We start from the raw sequence: 24,189 nt of genomic DNA, 5'->3' as shown, positions 1-24,189 counted from the left end.
GGTTGTGATCTTTGGTTGACCAATCAGCAAAAGTGGGCATATTATGCCCGTCTATGGAAATCGAATATTTAAGCAGTTTATGCATTTTCCACCTCTAATTGTAAAACTAAAACTCCAAGCAGAATTCAAGGTGAAAAACGAAAAAGTCTAAATTTTTTCTACTTTTTCTGTTGTCAGTATTAAATCCAAAAATGAATGAATGCAAGATACACAGAAGTTTACTATAGGTTTAGTTTAGTTGTAATAAAATTAATTTGTAGGCACAGTTTATAATTCAACAAAAAACATTGTTAATTTCACAAAAAACTAATTTAGTCAAGTTTGTCCTACATTTGACTGGTAGTATACATGACCAAAGATTTAGCTGCTTTTCTCCATCCAGATAAACATATTAGCTTGTCCCACTGTGACTGACGAAAGTGTATAATCAAGAAGGTAAGGGGACAGGAAGGAATTGGCCAACATCAAAGCTGAAGCAGAGAATGGAAACCCAGCCATCCATCTATCACAATGCCCAGTTCAATCTACCAAGAGAGGATTGGGAGATTGTAAACAAGCGGAAGGGTGAAAGAGAAAAAAGCCGGTTTTATCCACTTGCAGAATTCAAGAGCCAATTGTAAACTCAAGAGCTGTTTTACACAAGCAAGTGCATAAACACACAAAGACGAATGGGCTAAGAAATTCAGTTTGCTGAACTTCATGAGCTGCAATGACTAAGCTGAAAGATTAGGAGAGGGAGAGCAAGTGAGTGAAAGATGCAGGCATGAAAAAAAGCAGGGAGATAAAGCTGAGCTGCCTGCCATTCGCTGGTCATCCATATTCAGAGTGGCATTGCAGTCGCAACACAAACAAAAAGGCCAGATAAATCAATACAGTAACAACTTCAAGCATTCAGAACTGCGTTAATACACAATCAAGGGACCACGATCAATCATCTCTCAGACACAGACCACCTATGACACCAACACACAGGAATTGTGTCTAACAACCTGCCATGTTGGTTATATATTAATAGAGTGTGGCAAGGATAGAATAACAACGTCCATTACAAAGTCAGACAAAGTTTTTTTTTATGTGTGTCCCTGTGTAATCATCTACAGAACAATGCATCAATAGCATGAAAAAACAACACATCTGTACTGCATCCGTGTATGACAGCAGCTGTGTACACAAGATCGATACTTCTCCTTGGGCTCTGACTTTGCTGTAACTCAAGCTGAGAGCGAGGCAACATTTTGACACTTTTTGAGCACAGCATGATAGTACATTGCTTTAACTACAACAAAAACCCTTTAAGCAAGTCAGTCCATTCCTTGCACTGGATAGGTGGCAGAAATAAGGTAAAAGAAGACATCTCCTGCCAAGCTTATACAATTCAGTAACATATAATGGCGTCCAAAAGGCTGAGATTGAAAACAAGGGATTTAAAATCTAATTTAAACCTGGAGAAAAATGGGAAAGTTTAAAGATTTAGAATAAACAAGAAAAAAATACAATTATTCCAGGTAAATTAGTGACAACACTCTTAAGTTTCCAAAAGAGGGTTTTTGCAGCATAAAGGAACCATTTATGGTTCCCCAAAGAACTTATCAGTCAACAGTTCTTAAAAGAACCATTTATAACCATTTGAATGATTTAAAGAACCTTTCTCTACTATAAAGAACCTTTGGTGCAATGGAAAGGTTCAATGGATGTTAAAAGTTCTTCATGGTGCCACAGATGCCAACAAAGAACTTTTTCTTTTTTTTTTCTTTTTTTTTTAAGAGTGAATGATCAAGTTAAACTGAAATGATCTTGTTAAACCCCTGAAGATTATCAGATGTTCTTGTTTCCATTGAAGCACAGATGCTTTCAGGATCATCTTAAATCATGCTGGTGAACATGATCATCAAGTTTTACACAAACTTCATGCGGCTCAAATGATTCTGCCATTAAAGAGATGTAGGACAAACTGAATACTAAGACATTATGACATTTATGTAATTTTTCCAATTAAATGTTTCACTCAAATTGTTATGCTGATAATTATAATTGGTAATAAAAAAATCTTTTAAATTAGAAAAATACCAAATGCTAAGTGCTCTCAGACTTTTGGAGCCCAATCTATTCATTATCTAGCTTCTTCTAGCTCACATCAGGCTAAAAACAAACATCAACCTATCATTTTTTCAGGTTGGTGCTAATGTACTGTACACGCATGTTCTAGAATAAAAAAGACCACATGATTCTTTCACCAACAATATTAGTTTTTTAATCAAAGACTTTCCTGCAGCTGCTGTGTTGTGCATTGGACTTTCTCCCATTCATTTTTCATTGGCATGTGTCTCTGATTATTACCAGATGAAAGCACAAGCTAATGCGACAGCGACAAGGAAACACTTCCAAAATGTTAGGAAGAATAGTTCACCCAAAAATAAAAATCATTATTTATTCATCCTCATATCAAAGCTGAAATGTTAGCATATGTGTATGAATAAACCAACAGGCTCTCGTGGCAATTAGTGAGTATTTGATGTTGTGGCAAATTGGTGTCAAATTTTTGTATAAATCAAATCACACAAATTCATGCAAAACTACTTGTAAAATAGTAATTTTCTCATGAGACCAGGTTGGAATCAATCATTAACTGAATTAACTGAGAATATTTAAAAGTAAAACAAATAATCTTTTGAAGTGAACTTAATTTATATGAGTAAATACACACAGAAACTCCCTCTGATATGTGATTTTAAAGGCAAAGTCCTTAAAGTGTTAAATCTGTGCCATCTATTTTTTTCCCTTTAAGCACTAGATGAGAATCTAGAATCACTAGGCACTAGAATCTAAGCTGTAAAATAACATAAAAAAGAGAGAAAAAATGATATTGGCACTTAGTCTACTGTAATACAATTCAGAACATTCTTTTCTGAGAAAAAAACAAAAACAAACAAAAAAAAAAAACCACCCTCCAGATATTTTGAGCAGAATTCTTCTCTTTTAAATGATCCTTGCAAATTTTTTGGTTAAAAACTTTGTTAATTTAATTATGATTTTGATGTATAGTGTTCCTAGCTCCATAGCTGAATTCCACACATTTCCCACAAAACTACTGTACCACAGAAAATATAAGAAAAGTCAAATTCCAGACATTATAACTACATTATCTGATCTCTAACAAACGGGATAATAACACATTATTTATCTGTTTACACACATCAGACATGCTGTCAGCCTGTTAAGCGCCCTGGGCAGACACACCTATAAAGTGACAAACACACAAACACATACAATTAAATGGGCTATCTGATATATAAAGGCTCAGATGTGCAGGTTTTATAGTAAGGCCTAAGGGGTTTGAGTTGATCAATACTGCACAGGTACTGGATCAGTGGAGTACGTGTGTTAATAATACATATCAAAAACTTCTGCTTTAACCTCCCGTGGTACCCATAGAGCACAAAGGGGTGTGTATCTCCACTGCTTTATATCACATCGTCTGCTCAAATGGGGTGCGATTGTTGTGGATGTGTTTCCATGAGTGCTCTTTTATTTGGCTTTATATATATTTTATGAGCAAGAGAGAAGTAAGGGTATGTGAGATTTCTTTTAGAAAATAAGCGAGGAACCTCTTCATCTCTGCCATTCTGACTCCAGCTGTCTCCCACATACATGCACATTATTTAAGGTAGGGTACAGTACAAAATGAAGTCCAATAATTCATTAAAATGAATGTTTACAGGTCTATAGTAAATGCCTAGTGGGCAAACTGACTGAATTTTGCCAATATCTCGGCTTAGACAATACATCCCCTAAGTATGTACAGTACACACATATATTTAGTAAACAATTACAGTAATTCACTAAAATAAGGTTTTTCATGTTCCAAAGGTTGTAGTACATTCCTAGTAAACTCTACAGGTGAATCTTACTACAGGTGAAATTTTGCCAATGCCTCCTTTACTGTATGTACAGTGCACAAAAATGTATAGAAAAAAAGTAATTTACCAATAGCTTTTTTTCTAAAGCCTGTCTTTCTATCCTTAACTTCCTCTGAAGTTGAAAGCTACTTCAAATATTTCTCAGATGTGACTCTTTCAAAGCTTAACAGACTTAATAGAGATCTCAGTTATATTTCATTAAAGTATCAACTTTGTCTTAGATATTTCTCCTAAAAGGAGACAATTGTTGTCACTGGATGCTATTCAAGACAGCATTCTGGATAGTTTAAAAGCCCAAATGTGAAGCTTGTGTTTTTGTTATAGCACTTTCATGAATATTTCAGACAAAATCCATTATTATTTGACCTGTAAAGTTGTCTAAATCCTCCATTGTTATGTGGGACAGCTTTTCTAGGTGGATGAGCTTGTGGTTATGTGCTACCATTGCAATTCCTGAGGGTGGAGTTTACTCCATGTAAACAGTACTTGTGTAAATATAGTTACAGATGCGTCACTCCCCAGTTCTGGTGTTTTTGCACATATTGTGTGAGTAACCAGGTTTACCAGAGCTGCACTGTCATGGCCAATTTAAAAAGTCGGGACAAAATTAACAGACAAAGTCAGCAGCAATTCTATCACACTACACTAGTATAATTCTATTACACATTTAATGTTTGTCTTGAGGCTATATGCTTGGCCATGTGTACTTCAGTTTTAAGGGCTTAAACTGTAACCTTAAAAAAAAACATTATGAGATATACAGAAGTGAGAACAAAATGACTGAATATAGAGATAATGAGAGTGAGAATTTGTCAATTCTGTCTCATCTGAACATCAGAGAGCAGAGGCTAATTGACGTCACACTCCATTAAATTTGAGTGGAAACCACTGGTGGACACATGCAAGCCGATTCTTTATACCCTCGGAGGGGATCAATATGTCAAACACACACACACACACACACACACACACACACACACACACACACACACACAAGACTGTTGCGACAAATATATATTTTTTGCAACAGAATAATGAAAATACAGTTTTCATTGCCAATCAATAAACCTATACAAATAAATGTGAATTGAACTGAAGACTATGTCAGCTAAAGTTTCTCAACTCACCTTTGTGTGTCAAAAAGTTAATTTCGGGCCATGATCTTCTGTCAAAAGCTGTGAATGATGGGTCACCAGTAGGCAACTGTATTTACGGCAAATGAATTTCAAAGTCGTATTCAATAAAAAAATTTTTTTTTTTTTTTTTACTTTCCCCCAAAGAGTACACCAAGCACAATGCCATTACTAAACCACATTTGCTGAAAGACTTGAAAATCAATTCATATTCAGTGGTGTGCAGGAGCCAACTATGCACAAGCTGTGCACATTTAAATAAGCTAGGCCTATTTTCCTTGGTATTCCTCACCACGCTGCCTGCTTCTGTCACTTGACATGTTCTCTCTAATTCCTACTCCTCTTTTATAAGCGAGAGAGTGAGTGAGGTTGTTCAGAAAAGCTTGGGCACCTCACGTTCACTCACGTACTTCAAGACTTCTGGGGTGAAAATCCCTGCTGAAGTTAACAGCATTGATTTGTCTGCTTCTGTTGGCACAATTTGCCAAGAAGGTATTTCCATCGCTCATATACAAAATTTCAAACAACATATTTCCAATCAAATATTTAGTTAGAATGGAGTGATGAAATCCCACATCATAGCAGCTAGTAGTCACTTTTCATGAGCGTTCACGATCGGGATTTTTTTTCCTCAATGGAAAGCAGTGAATGGTAAACAAGAGCCAGCATTTGTTTTAAAATAAACAAACCCTGACTCCTGGAACAATTTTCTATTACAGTAGTTAAATGTAAGTGCCGTAGTGAGTCCGAGCCTTCATAAGCACTTGAAGTTGCATCCCTTTTGGGCACCGGTCTGAAATGGCAGTTAGCCAAAACTCACAAAAGGAGGAAAGAATATGTCTGGAACAGAGCACTGACTGTGTTATTTATTTTATGTTCCACAAAGAAAACAGTGGGCATAAAAATCACACAGATACACAGTGCCTCCCGACAGACTCTCTGATATACTCTTAATAAAGCTCCAGAGAATTGAAGAGGGAAAACTACAGTAACTCTTCAAAACAAAAAAGTAGACTCGTTGGTGTACGTACTATTACAGCTGCATTCAGTTTCAGTCCAAAAATTTGGACAAAATATGCTTTAATTTTTTTGTGAAATATCAGTATATATATATATATATATATATATATATATATATATATATATATATATATATATATATATACCTATATATATATATATACACACACTATGACTGGAGCATCATTACTCCAGTCTTCAGTGTCACATGATCCTTAAGAAATCATTGAATATGCTGATTTATTATCAGTGCTGGAAACGGTTGTGCTGCTTAATATTTTTTGGAACTTGTGATACTTTTTTTCAGGATTGTTTGATTAATAAAAAGTTAAAAAGAAGAGCATTTATTTAAAATAGAAATCTTTTCTACATTACAGTTCAAAAGTTTGGGGTCAGTAAAATTTTAGAATGATTTCTGAAGGATCATGTGACACTTTAGACTGGAGTAATGGTCATGGTCAGATATATATCACTGTGACAGAGATTAACCCGCACACACACACACACACATATATACAAAGACCTGAGGCAACTGGGGCTGAGTGCTGACAGGAGAATATGTGTATTCATAGAAACGAACAAACAACTTTCTATGCGGACACTGTTTTCTTTGTTAGAGTGACAAATGTCACTGTTTGATAAATACTGAATGCACAATATAATAAGACATCATATTTTGTTACTTGTTTACTCCCCATCAACCAAGGAAGCTTTTACTTGAATAACTGATTTTAGGAGAATTCTATGACAACTTTCTCGCAACTGCCAAATCAGTCCTGTGGGACTCGAGAGCCAATTGACTGCTTTTGCATTCTTGTAATAATATCTCAGCTTATTCCAAACAAACATACATACACAGCTGAATAAAGTGCTGAAGGCGTAAAAATTGCTTTTGTGTCTTTGTCAGAATTAGTGAATCAGTTCTTGCAAGACGCTCTGAACCAGATGAAATTAGATGTCTATCCTCTATAGTGCAGCGGAACGGGGGCAAGTTTTTGTGTGGATGAGCCTGTGTGATCAGGGAAGTTCCGTCATATCATTAGAGAGGCACCACAACAAAAGGATTCCCATCCATTCTCTTGTTTCAAATAATCCCAGGGCCCTGAGCTACTAACAACTGCTAATTAGCTCATTAGCTCAATTCCTATCTTTTCTGGGGCCAGACTCATGAGTCCTGTGACGCAAGCATTGGGCCTCGCTGCAGGGCACTTCAACAAAGCATAACCACAGATGTTCGCTTTCAAGCAGATAAATGTGCCGAAGAGAAGCACAGGTGATGGATGAGAAGGCCACCCTGAAAAGTCACATACTCTCTAATGTGGCTTTTGTCAACCAAATGAGTCCCGACCAGAGAAGGTCAAAATGTATAGTAAAATCAGTTTATGAAATTACCAAGAGCCCCCAAAGATTCTGTTAGGTAATGAAAATTTTTAAATTGAAACAAGAGTCTGTGATTTTACAATTTAAGATGTTATGACGTATAAATGTCAACAAATACATCAACATCTACAAAACATGGGAAGGGGCAAATTTATATTTGATTGTTTTCAGAGCCTTGTATTTAGTATAGGCTGCCACACTTCTTACTTCAGTGAATACTTCTCAGGGTAAGTTATTTTTTAAAAAGTCAATTTCTGAACATATCTACATTATGAAAGTCTGCTCCTGTCTGCAAAAAAAAAAAAAAAAAAATCACATTCTAAGATAAAAAGTCAATATGTAAAGATGGAGAGAGAGAGATGCTATAAAGTGAGCTACAGTCACAATTTAAAGAAATAATATAGCAATTTTGAGAAACAGTCACAATTGTGAGAAATATAATTGTAACTGAGATATCAAGTTGTGAAATGTGTTTCGAAAAACAAACAAACAAACAAAAAAGAAAACATAAGCTGACATTTAGAATTGAGATATAACTTTTTAGGAAATATCTGTTTTAGGCTTACAATCAGGGTTAGGTGCTTCTACACACTTGTTAATCAGCTATCATTTCCCACCGATTTTAGGAATAAATTATGGGTAGGGTTAGGTTTAGGGGTAGGGATTGGGTTAAGTCTATATTTTTGGAAAATAATGTTGATCCAGGATCATCAAAAGATGTTGATACAGGAACACGTCTTACTTGGCAAAATCACGGCGACCATGTGGCATACTCGTCTCAATCTCCTCTAAATAGTAATTGTGTCAACAGATTCAGTTCTTATCTGAACTGTAGTGTAGTATATACTGTAGTGACATTGAGTTATACACTAATATTTACAAAGATAACTATCAACAAACCAAAGGGTTTGTTTTATACTTATTTGTGAAAGCAAATGGGCACAAAGAGCAATAAAACTGTCACTGAGCAGTGTACACACATCACTTCCAGAAGATTTCTGACCTTCGCAAATTAAAAAGGTGGAGAAAATATATGTTGTTGCTGAAGCGTTGAATATACAGTTTCTGCTGTGCTATGATATTGCCTTGACTGACTCTTATAACTTGAAGTTTTACTGCTTAAAGCAATGTGGGCAGAGCAATTCTCACTCCATTTCCCCATAGGAAAGACACATAATGCCCATAAAAATGGACTCTCCTCTATTCATTTATAGAAAACCTTCTATGAATGAACATCTCCAGAACATTGTGTGTATAATTATTACTTCCTTTTATATTGTATTTTGCATTGTATGCTGTTTTATGCATGCTTATGATAGAACCACCAATTAATGTAACCTGACCTATACCATGTTTATCTATGAATTTTGTATCCATAGATACCAAATACCATGCTGCCAGGACATCACAGTTGCAGCAAACCATGTGTTGCAACTTTTCACCCGGGAGAGAACTCTCCAAAATCACCACAGAGTCAGAGTAACATCTTTGACTTCATCACTCTTCAAACCCGGAAGAACGTGATCGCGAATCCAACACCACCAAACCTTCAAACCATCAAGCCTTTCATCTGAGACTGCATCCAGATGTTCATTCAACGGCCAAGGCAATGCAAGTATTGTACATTTAACTAAACGAAACAGAGGTTTAGTATAAGCTGTAAACCCTGTTGTAAAACGGTGCTGATGGTTTCTGCTCAGGTGGTTAACTGACTCATTTTCCATAACTGCATTCTCTGGTATCATTCATCCACTTTAACCCCCCGTGTATGTATGCGTGAGTGTGTGTGTATGTTTTTTTAGATTGTTAGTGTTTAATTTATAAAACTTTTGTGCACAAATTACATGAGTTTCTGATTCTGTCACTGCCTGTGAATAATGTCCCTTTAATGATTCGTAATATTATTACATGCTCTAATGCACTATTACTGAAAGAAAGTTATTTTCTATGGCCACAAAAATATAATTTCTTAGAGTTGATATGAAATTACACTGAATGTTCACTGGACAAAGAGATCAGCTGATGGTAATATTAATTCTGCTACAGCTACTACTGGCAGCTGATGTAAATAACTGTAATTAATTATATATGATTGCATTTATTTATATACATTTCCCTTCTGAGCTAATTTGCTACAGCAGATATACATATAAAATTAATTAATTTTTTTTTTGTAATATGGAACAAAATATTGATGACTTATGTTCCACATATTTTTGCCCAATCTGATGTTTTCTAGATTAGCAAGAAAAAATCATGGATCATAACCAACCTGCAGCACATGCTCATTACTATACATTTTTGTTTAGTATGCATACTAGTCTCAGGCTCTACAGATTTCAAACATGTTTTCTTTATTTATTGCTGTGCACACTGCATAACTAATCCCAGACTAGCTGTGTCAATTACAAGATCATTCTCTTCCTAACTAGCTCACAGCGCTCCTCAAACAAACTGATGCACAAAGCAATAGGAGTCTATTCATGACAATGTGTCATCAAACAACACTGAAGAAGGCCTTTGCTTTTGTTTTTTTGCACTGAATTACAAAGAACTGGAAAAAAAGCACATCAACAAACACAGAAAACAAGACTCTGAGTCTTTTAGTGTGCACTTGGCTTTGTTACTTCCCAACACTTTTAAGAGGTAAGATATTCACCTTAGCTTGGCAGCTGTGAGCTGTAATTTTTATTTGTTGCTTATGTGTTCTGTATTTCATCTCCCCGAGATGCTAAGAACAGAAATTATCATAAAAGCACACTTAAAACTGCTATATTTTTCTTTCCAGACAGCCTCATTGACTCAACTACTCATCACAGCAATCCAAGTGAGACAAGAAATTATCAGAAAAAATGCCCAAAGGCCCTCTTTTTAGCAACCGCGAGACATTAACATGACAAATAAGTAGGCAAAAAAGTTCAGAACAGCCACAAGAGGCTCCTGATAAACAAACAAACAGAAGAATGGTGATAATTTGCTTCCTTGGCTACTAATGGTACTGAATCATATCCAATAATGATTCTACCTCTATATTCACTGGTGGGCTCTGCAGGGATTACTTTTTTCTTTGGAAACATGCAAATTTCATGACAAATAATACAAGTGTAATTGGCTAGCGGGGGCAGACATGGACATATGCCTCTTGAATCATTTCTGTCTTGTCTCTTCAGTACCCACCACCATCTGACTTTATACCATCAAGGCAAAGCTGTTGCTAGATAATGTGGGCGTCAACCATATTTTTGAACATATGCTGGATTTATTCTACACTTTTTTTTTTCCAGCTCATCTTTGTTGAGATTGTTTACCTGAAAATTGCTTGAAACCTTATGATGGTGATAATCTTCCCATCTAGCCTGAAGTTCATAACTCCACTACTGATTTCAAGATCTCTGGGGCAAATTATGCAATATTCAGTCTAAATGGCAAAGGAGCCAGCATGCAGTCCTGAATCATCTACAACTGACTCATCATTGAACTCAGAAATAACAAAGTTTCAGCAGAACCCCTACAGCAGTCCCCCATTCCCCTTGTCAAATGCTGTGAAAAGGTCGACCAAGGGCCAAACAGTTCCTTATGTTCTTAACACTTTTGGAGTTATTGTGCCATGAAAATCATGAATAGACTGTTACACAAATATTTCACTTTTCAAACATTTCTTTTATTAATTTATTTTTTTCAGTGGGTTCCAATGTTGTTTTGGTCCCCACTGACTTTGTATGGACAAGAACAGCCAAGACATTCTTTAAAACATCATCTTTTGTGTTCAACGGAATGGTGATTTTGGGTGAACTAAGACAATTAAGGACCGTACTTATTTTTACTAGAAAAGTTTAATTTTAAATATAATGTATAAACTTTTCAAAAATGAACTCAGAGTTTAAGAAATAATATATGGTGCAATAGGAGAAAGTTCACTTCACCAACATTGTTTATCAGCTGAATTCCCACACTGTTTTCATTGCAAATCATATGTCAGTCTACCTTTACTCTCTAACTCTCTGAAATATTTACTAATAAACTTTAAAAACCTTTCTGTAAAAAACAAAATCTGTACTGCTGTGATTCATCGTGGAGTGGGTTTGTCCAGTTCATGTTTTAGATTACTTTATTGGAATGTTTATCAAAATGAATGACCAAAAAAAAAAAAAAAAGAATTCCGGAACCAATGCCGCTTAAAAAGCGGTCAGATGCTGTCGTGCTCTATAGCAATTTAATAATTCACTGTGCACTCAAAAGTATTAGGTTTCCTTCAAAATGCCATGTCAGGTGCTTTCCAGCAACTATGCTGGCCACACTTTCATTAAATTGTACTCACTGGATTCAAGTAAATTCAAAAAAATAGGTCGTAAAAAAAAAGACATTTGAAGATGATCATTTTTATATAACATGCATGCATTCAACATGGATCAAGTAATGTTGATTGAGTAGAAAAGTGGTTATAACTTTTATCCTAAAAGCCTTGCCAAGGGCATACTGATGAAGGAACAACACTTGCTCCTTATTTTACCACCCGGCTTGACATAAAATTGACAGTACTGATATAAAATCAGTGCTGTGTGATATAGTTATTTACCTAAATCCAGTTTAATTAACTAAGTCTGATCTCTTCAAGGGAAAGACCTGCTGAAAAAAATAAAACACTTGTTAAAGGTGCATTATGAGAATACACTCAACTTTGGGATGCATGAGAGAGTGTCACTTTCACAAATCCTTGCGTTTTTTTCTATGTTCTTGCAACACAGCATCCCAATTCAAATCAATAAATCATGGTGTAGTCACACTCTTATTCAGTTTCTCCACGAAACTCTGTGTATTCATGAGGTAATTTCAATGAAAGCCTCATTTATTAAATCTAACAATGCTGATATTTCATTTTTAACTGCAGAAAAATTCTATGCTGTGGCAAGTAATCAATTCATGGTGAAACAGAATGAATACCTTATTATACTGCCTTTTATCTATATGACCATGGTGTGTCATGCATCCTGAATTTGTTTGGATTTCTTTAGTAATTTGGACTTGAACAGCATTGGGTTCTGAAGTGCTGAAATCGGCGCGATCCAATGGAAAGCATGTAATATTGCGTGCAGTTACAGTACATTCTTCTTACTTCCTTTACCGCACAGTTTGATCTATTAGCACTCAGAGCTAGCTGCTGGCGTAGGGTCTTGCTCTTTTCATTCCCTCATGCATTTGACTTATTACAGGCACTGTGTTTCCTGAGGTTTATCCATTGAGGCTTTCAGTATAATCACTACCCTGGCTGTTAATGTTCATAAGGCCCATACCAAAAATACATCCTTAGCGTGCACAGAGCACTAGCTATTTTAGGTGTTTCTTTTGTCAGTGTACATGTTGAACAAAATGATAGCACACTTCAATATATATATATATATATATATATATATATATATATATATATATATAATATATATATATATATATATATATATATATATATACATACATACACTCTGTCAGCCATAAAAGCCTAGAATGATACGTTTCAACTGTCATATGGTGCATTTTCAGGATTCCCACACTTTTTGACAAATGACTGCTAGTCATGACTCTTGCATTTTAAAAAATTAGCCTTATCAGTGAAATTTGGAAAAATTCCAAAAGTTCCGGACTTGGAAAAAAAGATAAAACTACACACACAAAAATGAACAGCATTTATCTGAAATAGAAGGCTTTTTTTATTATAAAAAACATTATAAATGTCTTTACTGTCACTTTTGATCAATTTAATGCATCCTTGTTAAATAAAAGTAGTAATTTCTTTAATTTCTTTCCAAAAATGTATCTATTTCAGATTAATGCTGTTTTTTTTTTCCAATTTTCTATTCATCAAAGAATGCAGAGAAAAATTACACAACTGTTTTCAGCTGTTAATAATATATATATATATATATATATATATATATTTATTTTTAAGGAGGAAATCAGCATATAAGAATATATTATTTATTACATATTTTATTATAATATGAATTACTAAATAATTTAATAATATAGATACACACACATATAAAATGTATTACACACACACTTATTTCATTATATATACACACAGTATCATATGTATATAAGTATGAGTTCTTAACTTCTTAAGTTCATATGAATATGCGTGTGTGTGTGTCAATTTATTTTAATATATAAATGGTTTAATATAATATAAATGAGTTAATATAAATGGTTGCTATTCCCCCCGTACAAATACAAGAGTCAGTAAGGACTAATGACAATGTATACAAGTTTTTACCAAAGCCATTTGACTTTGTCTGACACAAGGTTCTTATTAAAGAGTGCAAACCATGCCTGACCCTGCATCCAGATTGCTGCTCATGTCATCTAGATATGCTACAGGGTCAGAAATAAGCACAAACCCTAAAAGATACTTGTTGATACTTGAGAGATGAGGTGCACTGGGTGCCAATGAGAAACAGTATCTGAGCCCCATTAAAGGTCTGTCTGTCTGAAACTCTATATACAAACACCATCCAGGGATTCTTTCGAATGAGTTATAATATAGGAGTGAGAAGAGAGTGATGAGCCTCCATCCTTTTCTATTCCTCCCTAGTGCTTTTTTCCACTCTGGGCTGGACACAATCAAAAACAGTGTGATAGCTTGGGACAAAGATACATCGGTGTTGTTGTTGTTGTTGTTGTTGGACAGCGACTCTGACTCCCAAACTTTAAACCTGATTTCCGGGAATTTGTGCCCCGTAACTTTCAGGTTGTGAATCTAATTAGGCAGACTAATAGACATTCTAAAATATGACTATTGGCATGCAGGTTTAGCAGGTGCATAATTTGACACACATTCCTCTGCTGCCTCACTGTGCCAAATCTATTCTCATCCACACCTCCGCCACCTCTCCACAGACCTTGTTCCTTAAATATTCTCCTCATCCCAAATCCCAAATTCCAGAAGCCTGGCAATGGACTAGAGGTCACCAGAATCCAGAACGACAGCCGAAAGTAGGACATACACCAAACTACAGGCCCACCCAGCACAAGAATAGTTACTACAACTCGCTGCATTGTTATATATCTATCTGAGCACTAAGGAAATGCAAAATGGGGCCAATTCCGACTGACAGGTACGACTAATGGGAGTTTTTTCCCGAAAAGTAGATCACCTGATTTACTGCAGCTGGAAATCAATCCACAGTACATTATTCCAGAGAGACAGGTCTATCTTAGCCAAAGAGAAATGCTATTGATTTAATGTTTACCAGTTCTCTAAATGCTGTGGCCCCTTTGAGTCTCCAAAGCTGTGCTCTCATACTCATCCCTTTCTCTTGATTACTCTGCTGTTGGTCTACACTGGCTTTCGGCCACCTCACTTTGGATGTCAATCGCGGGCCCGCCCCACTCATGCTTTAGTCTTTCTGGGTAATTAGAAGTGAGAGCCAGTGAGTGAGAACATTGGTCAAATTGACATTGTGAATGATGGACAGGCTCATGACAGCAGAGGTGGCCGATTCTCTTTGGCTCAGTTGAGGATGTGCCACTCTGGGCTTGTGAGCTAATATGTGGTGTGTACTATGATGAGTACAGCATGGGTGAGGGTGGCAGGCAGTGGAGCCCATGCGCAGCTGCATTCATCCGTTGATGGGTCCAGCTGGTGCTCCCGTTAAAGACATTACATTAGTTTGACTCTGAGGATTTTAAAACACAATACAACATAATTAAGAAATAAAAAAGCTAGAAAAACACCTTTATAGCATGCTACACAAACCAATTAAACGCAGGGAATCTAACTGAATTTACCCATTATGGTTATTCTCACAAAGTGGTAGTCACACCAAATTAATTAAATCTATTTTTAGGCCGCTTTTTGCATTGTGAAATTATTTTCAGGGAAACTGAACATGCTACCCTCCAATCACTATATATTTATATATATATATATATATATATATATATATATATATATATATATATATATATATATATATATATATTTAATAAGATAAATTTTTTTAATTAAAATTTGAAATTATTTATACGTGGTAGAATTTGTTTTTGGTAGAATTTAATTGCAAAACTAAACTATTATACAGTTTTTAATCTGTATCATGATTGCTATAAGGGAATTAGAATAATGAGAAGTAATAATCAAAATAATCATCACTAAAATTAAGAGACAATACCAAATGCATTACAGTTATGAGAATTGGCACACACATCACTGTAGTGCATTTAGTTCATTAAAATTCACAGATTTTAATAAATAAAAACTACACAAACTGTAACAATAAAGTATTTTTTAACCTGTATCATTATTTTAAAAACAATGAATCTCATTCTCAATTTGTGCATGAAATCAGTGTATGAACGTTTTAACAAACAATTCATGGTTCACCAAAAAGCGTCCACACTTCCATTTTATTCCAAATTTACAAGAAAATGTGGGAACAACTCACACCACACATAGGCAAACGAAGATATACTCTATTTGGTCTTAATATATTATATAACAATAACAATTTTTGTTATGTATATTATATATTTAAAAAGCTGAGTCTGTTTTAAAGGCATTTAATGTGTTTGAACTGGTTTTAAAGGATGGCACACAGCTACAGGATCTTGCTGCACATCTCGCAGGAGATGAAAGGCTGTAAAGGGAATGTTGTGAGGGAAGTCCTTATATGGAGCGGGTTTGGGTGTGTTTTTATGAAAATGGCAAACTTCAGGCATGTGGCCACTCATTTAGAATACTCTAAATTCACTAATATTGGAATACTCTAAATTCACTAATAATACATGTTTTTTTTGTGAGACGTTCTCCTGTAATCCACACAATTATTAGTGAATGAGACATGAATTTACATTTTCAGCTGCATAATTCAAGGGGAGGGATGCTGAGAGAGATCCACTGTGTCGCATGGTGTTTGTAATCATTATTGTGCTGACTCGTCCCATTCTGTGCAGTCCGAGCAACAGTTTTTAAAACCAATAATCATGCCACATGGCCATCTGCTCCATCACGACTCCCTTACTTAACACCAGTCCACTCCAGCCCAACAACACCCCACCATCTGTGCCATCACCCGTGGCTCTTAGATCTCAAAAAGCATCATCTGCGAGTGTCAAGTGTTGCTGTGCCAATAGCCCACAAACCTATGGCCAGTCTCCCTGGAGGTGGACAAGACTCCGTAAATCTTCATAAGCATGATAGGTCTGGGTGCAAAGTTAACAACAACAGCGGCACTGTCGTCTACAGTCATATGGACACTGCAGGAGATATGGGAGATGTAATCTGAAAGATGTGTCTTTCTGTATGTGTCATGTTATTATCAGCTGCTGTCACAGAGAGCTGTTCTTTGCAGAGCGTCTATGCCACATTTAATGATCAGATTTGATGACGTGCAGTGTCACATGCTGACAGATATCAACAGCCTCATTATATGCACAGACCAACTGCTCAGTAGTGCTAGATTAGATTTTTGAGGGTCATTAAAAAAGGAGCCTTTAAACTCTCTTCCAATCATTTGAGAGTTTAAATGAAAATCCTATTGAACACTGCTAAAAGTTTCTACTACAAGAGGTTATTTAAGTGAAGGGAATTCTGACCACAAGTGATCAATACACATACTGTACAGTACTTTATGAATACTTGGAAAGTTACTGGATATGAAAGATAAAAGGATATTGATTAGGAAAATCTGTTTCTTTGAAGAGAAAAATCAAATATAGGACAGAACAACTTAACAAGCGAGTATTGGCATACTCTTGTTAACTGAAATTACATGCTTTTGTTGCTGATTTATAGCCAAGCAAGATAAACACATAAATATGAATGCAAGAACACAAACTCATGCCCATTCAAAGTGTGGGGACATGGACCACCTGGGATTTTTAAGCATAACTCATTTTAAAACTTTAGGGGAAAAAATAGATTTAATTTTTTTATTTATTAGGCATGATTTTTGTAGAAAAAAGTCTAAATTTGGTCAGTCCAACTAAATCGCACATTCTCCAAACCATTAAATTTAAAATGCATATACCCATCGCCATACTTTTTTTCCCCCATGGAAAACAAATCTGTCATGTAAAGTTGCAAGTAAATATTAATTAAAAAAACTGTACCACTAGACTTATCCATCATACACAAAACTCCTTGTTAAAAATGCTGTTTTTCTTACCTAGGGTACAAAGTGAACCAAGTGCATCATCAAAAATTAAATGGGCGAATGACCACTGATTCAGAGATTAATATGTAAAGGCATGAAAAAGGGATGATTGAATGCAAACCGTAAACAATTTTTTTTTGTATTTATTTTGCTTGATTTTAAAAATTTCTGAAGGAAGTGCCAGTGTGAAATGTACAAATAAATACTTTAATAATAACTTAAATATAGTTTGAGCAATGGACAAATTATCAGACAAAAAATCCTAGGCAATAAACAAAAAATTCTCTAGACAACTGGTCTTTCAAATGAAAATATGCGCACGGTTCACGCGCTCTCCAAAGCTCGGTGCGCGTGAAAATGCGCGTTTATGTAACTTATAATTCGCACTTAATAGGGTAACGAATGTGAAAATAACCCACAAGTGAACGGCTCGATATTTAAAGTGATAGATCACCCATTCTGCCTTTACTCACCCTCATATTATTCCAGATTAGTCTGACTGACTTTCTTCAGTGGTGCACAAAAGAAAACGACAGCCTCAGAGTCACCATTCACTTTCATTATATGGAAAGAAAAATGCAATGAATGGTGACCGAGAACGCCAGTCTTCTGTGTGTGACAGAAAGTCAGGTTTGGAACAAAATGATGGTGAGTAAATGATTACATGGTTTCATTTATGGCTGAACTATTTCTTTAACACTCTCACGCACGATCTGGTTCTGAATCGTCGCGGGTGAAACTTGACTTCTGTGGAGAAATAAATGAAATAGATCCGTTGTGTGTGTAGATTCAGACGCGTGGGAGTGTAAGTACGAATATATTTTCGATTTCATAAACGTGACTAATACGTGTAATTATCTATACCCACAGGCCACAGGTTTTTCTTTCACGCCTTTTCCCTAAACGATAATTATTAGTCGGAAGACAGGCTTGAAAGAGCACCTACCACCCCCATATCCATCTGCTCGGCTGTTATAGACGGGGGTCCGCCCGAGTTTTGAGATAAAAACCAAAGAACTGGAAAAAGAATCATCTCTGGATAAATAATCCAAATGGCCCGGGCGGAATTCCACTTTCTGAGAGACTTCATATTGTCCCCGCTCCCAGTGATCACAGAACGGTCTTTCTTTCCGCCGCATCCACCGTATAGATCACCCAAAGCCGGATCCCGGGCATTTAACGGTCCGTGGGAACACGTGTCAGTCAAACTACCTCACCGTGGTACGCAAACACGTGAAACACATCACATACAACACAATACGGGGAAAATTCATTTCCTCAGGAATCTCTGTCTCCAGACGAAATGTCATTCACAGTGGTCATCACAGTTTACCAACGATGAACCGTGTACGCATTCACTCCCAAAAAAAACAAAAGTCAAACGTCCTCGTTCAAGTCCTAATCCGAAGCCCTTTGAGATCAGTGCGTGTACAGTCAGAGAAGAGGTGTCGCGCTCAGCGCCGAACACAGCGGACTGATGCGCGGTAAGCGCGAGCAGAACTTGTATACTTCCCAGATGGGAGGAGGGGAGGTGGGGAGCTCTGCGGGGGCATTGCCTTCCAGCTGAGACCTGTGCGTTTTTAATTTTGGTACATTACAAGTTTACTTTTAAAACATTAAAATTCGAATAAATCAAAATAATAATACATTTTAAATTAAAATGACACTTTGGAGACAGGTATTTATACACATGTTCTAAATTTGACGTCACTAATAGCTTAATTCATGAATATTTTTATGTCATACGCGCCAATAATTAAGTATGCTCAATTACTGTTTTAAGATTCTGAAATTAACTTGACATCCTCATTTCTGCCCAGGGCCCTACATAGTACAATCAGCTGGAGAAAAGATGGCTGGAACTTCTTCAATTTGCTATCAGTCTGAAGAGGTCAGTAGATAGATGTCCTTCAATAGCTATTTATCTTAAGAAACCTATATTAGACACTAACTCAGATACACAAACAAGTATTAAATGGATTTAATCTTTTTTTTTTTTAAACCAACATGTGATTATCGACATTCTTTAAAAATATATTAATTTGTGTTCTGCAGAAAAAGGAAGGCATACAGAATTGGAACTAGAAGTGGGTGAGTAATTTTCATTTTTCTGTATGAACTGTTCCTTTAACACCTGCAATGAACACAAAGTATTAAGAACAACAAGTTCCAAGCTCTATTTCCAGTCAATAAAACACACACTTAGGAAATAAAAACTGAAGAACTGAATCCTCTGTATTAGATACATCCCTGCTAAGCAATTTCATGAAGCGGTAAGAACGACAATCAGCCATGTCCCACTGAAAATAATGCCTCTAGGCCATAGCAATCAGTAAGCACCTAACTAGTAAACAACCACCTTAATAGCACCCTGACAACCAACTTTTCTGCAGAAAATGAAAATCTAAAAATCACATTGTACATAAAATACAAGATGTATTCAGTCAGCACAACAGTTTACACAGTAACACAAATACTGTAATGTAAGTGTGACCTTTCAGTTATAAAACTGCTTTGTGCCTTCTCTAAATATCATACTATGTATGTGTTTTAAGTACAAATACTTTTTGTTGCGTTCAAAGAACAGTGCTGCTAGAAATCTCCCCATGAGTCGATAATCTAAATGAAGCTGAGGGTAAAAACATGCATCATAGAGAATGCACACCTGACAGACCGTAAGGGCTCTTATCACTTAATCACAAGCCTGCACATTACAGAGTTATGGCTTTAAGCTTAAAGCAACATGTCAAGGGACACAATCCTGAAAGTAATTCAAAGATATATGAAATATTAAGCACTGGCCTCAGGTAATGAAGGACAGCAGCGGTGGGAGCAGATCTGTTGACTGAAAAACCAGCATGTAACGGAGACTGGCATGTGGGACATGATGCATAAAGAGAGACAGTGGTTTGAAGGCGGAAAAAGATTAATGGAGATGGTGTGGGGAAAGAGGACTGAAAGAGAGAGAGGGAGGACAGAGGATCACTGGTGTCAAGTGTGTGACAGCTTCTCCTTCACATGTGGTTAATCAATTGCATGGTTGTGCTGCAAAAATAAAACATCTGTTAAGAAAAATCCAGATGAAGATTATCAAGGGTTCTAATTCAAATGTATAACCTACCTTTACGCAGGCGTCCAGTGATTACCGACTTCAGACTTGACGTTTTGAAAAGACTGCTGAGCTTACACTTTGGGGAAAAAAGTTAACTTAGCGTACTTAATTCTGTTAACATCAGCTTTAATGGAACGCCTCCTTCCATGTATATTGCTTACAAAGAGAAAAACAGCGTCGGACGTATCTGATTTTGCATATTTTAAATGTAGAATACCTAATTGTCTTTCTGAGGCATGTAATAAATGCAATTTGGCTGTTCACGGTTGCATGGCCCTGTGACAAGAGGGGCTCTTTGGGGTCTGAAGATGTCCTGGGCCCTGTGAATTCAAGCAACAGCCCTGGGCCAACATTAAGCCACCTTTTTGTCAATGTGATGACGTCAAAGTTAATTTAAAGAATAGTACAAATCACATTAAATTCTAGTAATTTCACAAGCTAAACAGATGATGGATGGCTGGGTTAAATAAGGTTCTCTTTTCAAAGAAAGCCCACAACAATGCCTTCACTGCCTAATAGGATTATTAAAATTCTAGAGAGCCTTTTAGCCTGCTGTCATGAGAAAAGAACCTAATCAACATTCATGATACAGTACATGCGATTGAGGATTGAATGTAAAGTTTAGAATTCTAAGTGTTGAACATCTGATAATTTTGACACTGTAGAAGCCAAGTCACTTTTATTTCTAGTGCTGTATACAATATAGAACTTTTCAAAACAGCATCAGAGTAATAATAATAAAATAATAATAATAAAAAAATCAGAACCAATGATGCCAACTTAATATGTGACATATTCAAATTCTGCTGTAAGCAGCATTAAAAATACAAGTGTCATTACTCAGCTCAAGCCAGTTCAATGTTGAATTCAGTTCAGATTAATAATGTGTGATGCTGTAAAATTCATTAATTATGAAACTAATTCAAATAAAGCAGCTCTACAGAAGACAAACAGTTCCATCATCCAACTCAATTCAGTTCTGGTTTTGTTCTCATCTGATTTCAGTGCAGTCAAATCAATACTATTACTCATATCAAGCAAGTCAAAGGCAATACAGATGAAAAAAGGTCTTGCTACTCTTTACTAACAAAATCAGTCAATCAAATATATTACCTTTCAGTTAATCAGTAAATTGACCAACCAATCAGTTTGTTGAGCATGCAGAAATACATCTGACTATACCTTTGTCTTTAAAGAGCAACAGGATCAAATTGTACTAGTGCACATTCAGAGGATTGCACTGACAGCTTATTAAACATACACAGAGTATAATTTTGCCAGAAGCAAAACTCCTTTGCCTGCAAAGTCTGTACCTCTAAAATACAAAGCTGTTTTTTCTCCCAAGCTCAAGCTTTATATAATTAAATTTCAAAAGACAGCACGGCAAGCACATCAGCGTTTCAAAGGGCATGATCATCATAACTGTACTAATCTGGAGTGCTTACAATGCAACACAGGGTAACATGTCTATGTCACGCCTTAAATATTATATAATTGTGATACACTTTGCAGAGGAAAAGGCAAATGAAAAACTACTTTGCTGTAGCATTCAGATCTGCTGAGGAATGAGCAAGAGCTGTGCCCCATTATAATGAGAACAATGGATCTCTGCACACCTGGTAGTGGTGCTTATTTTGATTCATACCAGTGACTTTTAACTCTGTTCACAAATTATTTATTTATTTATTTTTATAGCAATATTAGTATCTGGCTACCCACTAGGTGTCTTTTTGAATTGAATCATCAGATCGCTCAACAGATTCATTCAAACACCGAATAGTTAATGATCAAAAATGAGCGCGCTATTTATTAAAATTTAATTGCATGTATACAGATTTACAAAGAGACTCTCAAAATAGTTTTTTAAGCACCATTTTATTGTGGAAATACTGCACGAATGCAAGTTCTGGGTTTCTCGGCATGACTTTATAAAGCTATTGAAAAAGGCAACAATAGCCTAAATAAATAGACTTTAGACAACAGTATTTTGACTCGGGTGCCAAACTGAGCGAACAACATGCTCCTTTTCTTTCAGTCTGTGCCAGTCAGCAGATCCTCATCCAAAAACAAATATAGCGGGTTGTTTAATTTATGAACAAGATATCAAAACTGTGGGTCTTAGAAAATTTAAATCAATATATTGTTTTCTGTAAGTGAGTAAACAAGACTAATGCTCTGGACAGAGCTGGGCCTTGTGATGGAGAAATTTCATAACAACAAATGACTAGCAATCGCCCCATCTGCTTGGCGCCTTTCCTTGCTAATAATAATTCAAAATAACAATGCGAACAATGGCTTGGATTAACAAACAATCACACAGGGAACTACAAAAACTACAACATATCCATTGCTACATTTAGCCTATTTAGTTTTCAATCAGGTGTAAATTGAATACAGACTGTCAATCATCTGACGTCTTCAGTGGAAGATACAGAGAAAGAGTTTTGTCTTCTGAACAAAGACAGTATATTAAGTTCTTGCGCAAGCTATACTCAGGATTTAAAATGTGGAGACCTTTCTGAAACTCTATTGAAAGTTTCTTAATGTTATGCACTGCTGGAGTTTGATTTAGCTGAGGAAAGAAAAAGAAAAAAGAAAGAAAGAGAGAGAGAGCACCATGTTCAATCTGTGTTCTCTAGTAAGACAAAAAGATTCAATAGATAAAAACAAAAGCTTGTACAGTAAATAAACAGTTGCACTTAAGGTATGACAGTTAAAGAATCGCAAAAGAAGAACTAAAAACAGCAGGAATTGTTGTGTGGATTCTTCTGCTTCTACATGTGAAACTCAACTAGACCGGGCAACAAAGCAGCCATATTCATTTAAATCTAAAATGTCATTGCTCCCAGGGAAACAGTCTGTAATCCGTCTTATATTAGATGTACATCTATCCTAATATAAAATTCTAATTCTGAGATTCTTACTGAAGCACATTACAAACTTTTTCATAGGCTCATCTTGGTCTGCTCTATATTTTCCATGCACAGCATTTTCACCCTGAAGCACAGAGAGCCTAATCCGCAGCTCCAATAGAAGCCTAATGGGCATTCCCTTTGGACAGGTTAAGATTACAGTGTTAAAAACACAAAACAAACAGACAGAAATGTCAGCTGGGCATTAATTAATCTCTTCCTGTAGCTGAATGGGCGTTGAGATGGAACGAGAGAGAGAGAGAGAGAGAGAGAGAGAGAGAGAGAGAGAGAGAGAGAGAGAGAGAGAATTGAGCGCTAAAGCAAACAGCTCAAGGACAAAGGGATGTTTAGTGGCATAGAAAATAAATCAAAACTGCCCTATGAAAGTAAAAAATAACCACAGTGAAACTTACAGAGACAGCCCACCTGTCTCATTGATCAATAATATGGCCACTCTGCCCATTCCAATACTGTCAACAAATGAGAAAATGGCATCATTTTAGATAATAATTCAGAAGATAAGCATCACATATACAAAGAAATGGCTTCTTTATTATATTACTAGGA

At 36.0% G+C, this 24,189-nt stretch overlaps 1 pseudogene; it reads right to left on the bottom strand.

Moving 5' to 3' along the window:
• Nucleotides 1-18,856, bottom strand: part of LOC109046281 — a 60,530-nt pseudogene extending 41,674 nt beyond the window's left edge.
• Between the last annotated feature and the right edge of the window lie 5,333 nt (nt 18,857-24,189).

Source organism: Cyprinus carpio, unplaced genomic scaffold, assembly GCF_018340385.1.
Source record: "Cyprinus carpio isolate SPL01 unplaced genomic scaffold, ASM1834038v1 S000006762, whole genome shotgun sequence".
In the NCBI taxonomy this organism is placed as follows: Eukaryota; Metazoa; Chordata; class Actinopteri; order Cypriniformes; family Cyprinidae; genus Cyprinus; species Cyprinus carpio.
Note: the sequence above shows the minus strand (reverse complement) of the source record. Positions and strands in the feature narration are given on the sequence as shown.